Genomic DNA, 6,163 nt, shown 5'->3' on the forward strand with positions numbered 1-6,163 from the left:
TAAGTGTTCAGTGAATACCTTCATTGGGTAGTAACATTAACAGTTACTGCCCTCTTCGTATAGATATGAGAGCATTGTAGTGAGAATGTAAAATACAGTCCCTGTTATGAACCCAATTAGAGATGGTTCCAGTGTGTGGGACCCTCAGCAGGACTACTTGATACGAGAACAGGGAAAGATCCCAAGAAAAGCAGCATCATTTCTTCTGGGTGATTTCCGACAAAAAAGAAGTGTTAAGAAATTGTTGCAAACTTTGAGCTCGAAAGACATGGGAGTTAGGAGACGAGCTGCTCGGCTAAGTGGTACGTTCCGAGCTGTCAGTGGAGAGATGGCATGGAATGACATTAGTAGACGAAGAAGCTGGAGTGGAGTTTTTAAGGGCAGGAAAGATCATAACGTGAAGATAACGATGGAATTCGAGAGGACAAATTGGGGTGTTAGGAATTCGAATAATGTATCGATGGAAGTGTTCGATATATCTCCGATTCCTTGAAACTCTTTAAGACTCTTCTTGGTAAATAATTGATAGAGAATCTGATGCCTCTGTGACAGCCTTCGATGCAGATCACTGAGTGAATTATGATGACGAACATGTCATGAGATGTATCACTTTCCTTGTCTCATTGAGTTATGTAAGAATGCGGGGCAAACGCAAATAAAATAGTGGAACAGTTGTTCTGCGAAGAAGTAATTTCTTTCATAAAATTTAGCGACATACGAACAATCTTTTTTTAAGTTATCGACAACGTACTTTATGGAAGAGGGAGGCATGTTTAGAATTCCGAAGTCACCAATATTGAGTGTCAAATGGCTTGTCAGTAGCGTCTCAAATTTAAGTGTCTTGAGGAGACTTCCGCATAACTGTAGCACCATCAGTTGCCTCAATGGTGGAAAATGATTTGGAAATAACTGTCTTTGAAGACTTCTGCAATACTCTAGAATTAAGATATAAAACATAATGACAATAAACTTTCTATCCCATACTGACTAGACGTGAATCAATCCTGACTTTACGTCTGGTGTTAGAGAATCGAATAACGAAAAACAGGACCACGTTCATGGCTTTTGTACATTTATAAAAAAACATTCGATAATGTTGATTGTATCAAGCTTTTTGAAATTCGAAAGGTCATCGTGATCAGATATGAAGAATTATCTACAATCTGTACAAAAACCAGTCTGCACTGATGAGAGTCAAAGTCTATGAGAAAGACGCAGCAATCCATAAAAAATTGAGACAACGATACAGTATGTCACCTCTCCGTTTTTCTGTTTGTATAAAATGGGAATAAAGGCAGTCAAAGAGGAAATTGGAAAGGGAATCTTATTCCAAGGAGAGCAAATCAAAACTCTGAGATTTGTCAATGATACTGTTATATTATCTGAGTCTGCAGGTGATCTGGAGAAATTGATGAATGGTATGGGCACAGTCCTGGAGAAGGAGTACAGGATGGAAATAAATAAATAAATCAGAAACGAATGTAATGGAGTACAGTCGAACAAGTCAGGTTGTACACAAAATATTAGATTATGAAATGAAGTCTTAAAGGAATTAGATGAGTATTGTTACTTGGGTAGTAATAACTAACGATGGCCGAAGTTAGGAGGATATAAAACACAGACCAGTACATCCCTTTCTTAAGAAAAAAATGTGCTCACTTCGTGCACTGATATAGGAATTAGAAAGATGTTTTTGAAGACTTTCGTGTGGAGCGTGAAATTGTGTGGGAGTGAAATATGGACGATAACTAGCTCAAAAAAGAAGAGAATTTAATCGTTCGAAATGTGGTGATACATAACAATGCTGAAGATGAGATAGATATAATGGGATCACGAATGAAGATATACTGAATAGAATTTCTGAGAGGAGAACAATTCGGCGATATACGACCAAAAGAAGTAGAAAGATAGTTACAACTTAAGACACCCAGGACTTGTTCGGTTGGTTTCTAAAGGAACTGGAGACGGTAAGAATAGTAGAGGTAGACCAAAGTGAGAATATGACCAACCGACAAGAGGAGATGAATAATGTATCAGTTATGTATAATTAGAAATTTAACACAGAATAGGTGGCATGGACGCTGCATCAAGCCAGTCTATGCACTGATGACTCGTTATTTCTACAATATCTCGTGATACGTGTTCTAAGTCGCAACTTGCGGCTGTGAGTCCAACACAACGCGGTTTTGTTTTTCAATCTAGCGTGAGTGTTCATTCACGACGTCCCAAGAACAATGAGGTCAAGATGGGTCATTAATGTGTTAGTTCCCCGTAGTTACCACTTCACCTTAAGAAATTCCCAAAGCGGTACCTAATGGTGGATCAAGGTCACCTCCTTCCATATTGTAGCTCGTCCCTTCCTGATTTTCTTCCCTCAATCACCTCACCATATGGCCTGCCAAGCGCAGCTGCCTGGGTGGAGGTCAATCACCCCTGTCCCGCTGTAGCCAAGAACCAATTTGTCAAACTGCAGGACACCGCTTGACGAAGTACTGACGTGAAATTCCCCGCTGATTCGAAGGGGATCACACGAACACGGAAAGAAGAAACCGGTAATAATGAATTATTAGTAGTATACAGGGAGGCTTTCATTTTCACACCCTTTGTGACTCTAGCCTTTCTTTTGCCGGTATGTTCCTTCTTCGAAGTATCAGACCTCTTCCATTTCCCTTCCTATTAGTGTTAAGAGATGATGGTTGCCCCGTTGTACTTCTTCATAAAATAATAATCACCACTACCACTCTCAGCAATTAGTTGTGTTTTCTTAATATTTGATCTGATAATTATTTTCTCAGTGTGGTAGCGGTAGTGAATAAAAGAAGAAGTTTGCGACTTATCTGGTAGGGATAAGGCTGTTCAAATCGCCATTTAGAGCGCCTGAAAGATATGCATAGCCACTTAACAGTTAGGACGGACAAGATGCCGGCTTAACTCCTAGCCATTCGTGCGAGGACACCTGTACTATCACTGCGGAAGAGCGGGTTGTCCCCTCCCCAGGCTCAATATTCCTGCTGTATGGATTAAAATGCGAAGAGACTAGATCGGTAAATACACTTGTAGGTAACAAATATTTACATACATGGACATCTCGAGCTCCGAGGCCAATTGTAACACTGGAATACTGTTGATCTTAGAGAAGTACTTGCTAGAAAGTTCTAGGGCTGTGAACCTTCTTCAGTTTTACCGTATAAATGTCCTTATTTTCATTTCATGCCTATGTAGTGAAAATTCAGCAATTATTTTTCAGGCACAGGTTCAGTCTGATGCATCGGATCACGGAGTTTCGCTGAGTGTCGAGCATTGGACTGAAAAGTGTGATGGCGTAGAGAATTTATTTATCAGGGCTGAGGCGTACAATAACCGAGAAGAACGTCGACCAACAACAGGTAATTAGTAGTTTATAACCAGATTAAGTAAGAATGTCAGTCTGAAAATGACTAATTGGCAAGATATAAGTAAATAAATACGTTAGTAAGTAAGAATTCTTGTGGGTTTGTGTACAATCAAGAAAGACAAAACTAAAGCATTTTTGTAAGTATTTCAGGACGGTTAATATGTAAGATGCTTTAAAATTTATTATATATTTGCTTAATTAACAATGTATATACGTCAGTTAAATAACGAAGGCTAATGGGAAGGAAAAATGTAGGTATAGTCCCTGCCATGTAAATGCATACGCTAAGGGTATAACCTTACTCTTTCTTCCCTGATAATACTGAAGGTAGTGGTTATAGTTATTTTTATAACTGTAGGGTTCGATTCAGTGTCGCTAAGGAAACAGTTTAAGGACCCTACTTGCCGTCTTACAGTTACTAACAATCAAGCAGGTTGGTATGACATGACTTTTCCGTCACTTGCGAGAGAGTACGTACTGCCATCGCCGTATCGTGAACATCAGTAATGTTACATTTGCGGGTATAATTAAAATATATTTTTTATAAGTAAAATATATTTTCCTTTTCTGTAGGATTGGAAATTTGTTTGGGTAATACCAGGAAATTAAAATTCTGCCATGTTCGAAAAATGCATTTAACAACGTAGTCAGTGTTAAATGATGAACACAGAATTTTATTAATACTGTCTTATTTCGTTCAATTCTTAGGTATAGAACTCAATTAGGATGTATCAGAAGCAAGAACAGTCTGCAAGAACTGCTCCGAAAAGGAAAGCAACGTAACATCATCTATAAAAGTCAATTTAGTCCGTCAAGTAATAAGAAATTCCAAGAAGGGAGCCGAATTATTTACACTAGGCAAACACGAAAGATTACGGTTATGGTAATGCGTATATTAAAATAAATGCAGAAATATATAACATTAATTGAGTCAGGACGAGAGATTTTTTATTTCCTTAATTCCTCACTGAACTTCAAAACCGACTTAATTGTGAATACATTGATCGATCATTTACTTAGTTACGGGAACCTACATTATTGTTATTTACATTGAGGACACATCGTTGATGGTTATGTTCCGTGATTTCAACATGTAACTAGTCAAGTTGGCAGCAGTGTTGAGATATTCAAGTGTATAAACAAATAAGTCTGAAACTGTAAAAGTGCATTTGTACAAAACTTTGCAAGCAATTAAGTATATAACAGTGTAAGAAAAGTATCAGTACGGAATAATGTTCACAGGGATTTGTGTTGTTTTGGTGTGTACTATCCACCCCTTCCCCCATTACCTGTCAAATATTTGTGACCACCCTCCCTTATACAAAAATGGAGGGTATTGTATTCAATTTTTTCTCAACTATCTGGCCGATAGTTTGGATGGAATGTACCTTCTAAGATCAATATTCGTTTCAGCATCTACTCCTACACCAGATCCTACGTCAGAGTACGAATATCTCCCAGGGCTGGGTTTCTACAAGTTCTACAAAGAGAGAGTAACTTGGCGGGAAGGAAGGGAGCTGTGCGAGAAAGATGGAGCACACATGGCTCTTCTAGACTCCCAGAAGGAGATTGATACCCTGTATAACATTACTGGATGCTGTGATTGGGTCGGCGTCTTCAGGAACGACTTCGCAAGCCCCTGGATGAACGTGCTTAGTAAGAATATTACTACCACTAAAACTTGTGAACGAATAAGTTTTAACTTTAATTCATTAATTGGTTAACTTGGTTTGAAATTAATCACAGCGTATTCTCTAGCAGAATTACCCTTTTCTCTCACAAAGTATTATATTTTAAAAATTGTCTTTTCATTGCATATTACCAGAAAACGTCTTACTTGGTTCTTACGATGCCCAGAGAAACAGTGTTTCTATAAACAGTGTCTCGTGTAGACAATGTTACCAATATAGTATTACTGAGTTCTTGAGTGTCGTTTACCCTTTCTTCCGTAATGTAGTGAGAGTAACATAAAGTCTAGGAGTTCTAGCAGCCTATACTCCTAAAGTTTAAGCAGATCTCATAGCATAGCCGCTGTTCGCAATAGAGTATACTTCTTACTCGCGTAAAAATCCAGGCTCTAGTGATAATAGTTATCGTTGAATTATTTCCTTAAAACTCATTTCTATTTGTATATGAGATGAATTACACGAATACCGCTGCTGAACAAATATAAATAAGTTACTCTCTTCATTTAGGATTTAGATCCATTGAGACTGCCAGGGCTTGATTAACATCTACTCGTGAACATTAATTTCCCTACATCTTATAAACTTTATTCTTTCTTTTTCAGATCAGACTGTTAATGCTTCAAGCTTAGTCGGCTGGCATAGAGGTTTTCCGAACACAAATTCCTGGAACTGTGTAGTACTCTCCGAGAGGGATGACCATCCTGGAATACTCAACAACATGTGCTGGGATACATTTAAGGTTATTTGTGAACTGCCTGCTCAAGAAACATGAAGAGCGTTCTATATATTGGCTGTCAGTGAGTAGAATGCCATGAATTAGTATTGTGAAGGTGTAAAAGATCACTGCAATTTATTCTATAAAGTCTTGAATAGAATTAATTATAGCACGTTATATTTTATTTCCTTATATAGAAAACCGAACCTTTCTCCTTGTAGCACAGAGAACTCATTCAGGGCTTGAACTACCAAGACGACTGCTGCCCATCCTGATAAGCTGCTGGTATGAGAGTGTAACCTGACCATCGTGTCGTCGGCATTATCACTTGTATTTCTCCTTTTCCCCTGATCATTTTTTCTATCT

General features: G+C 38.2%; 1 long non-coding RNA gene across 1 annotated transcript; it reads left to right on the forward strand.

Annotated features, from left to right (window-relative positions):
• The first annotated feature begins 4,592 nt into the window (after nt 1-4,592).
• Nucleotides 4,593-5,962, forward strand: LOC136884683 (uncharacterized). The gene is made up of 2 exons (XR_010861403.2): nt 4,593-5,050; nt 5,685-5,962. It is a non-coding gene; the product is annotated as an uncharacterized lncRNA (long non-coding RNA).
• Nucleotides 5,963-6,163: the final 201 nt, after the last annotated feature.

Source organism: Anabrus simplex, chromosome 13, assembly GCF_040414725.1.
Source record: "Anabrus simplex isolate iqAnaSimp1 chromosome 13, ASM4041472v1, whole genome shotgun sequence".
Lineage (NCBI taxonomy): Eukaryota > Metazoa > Arthropoda > Insecta > Orthoptera > Tettigoniidae > Anabrus > Anabrus simplex.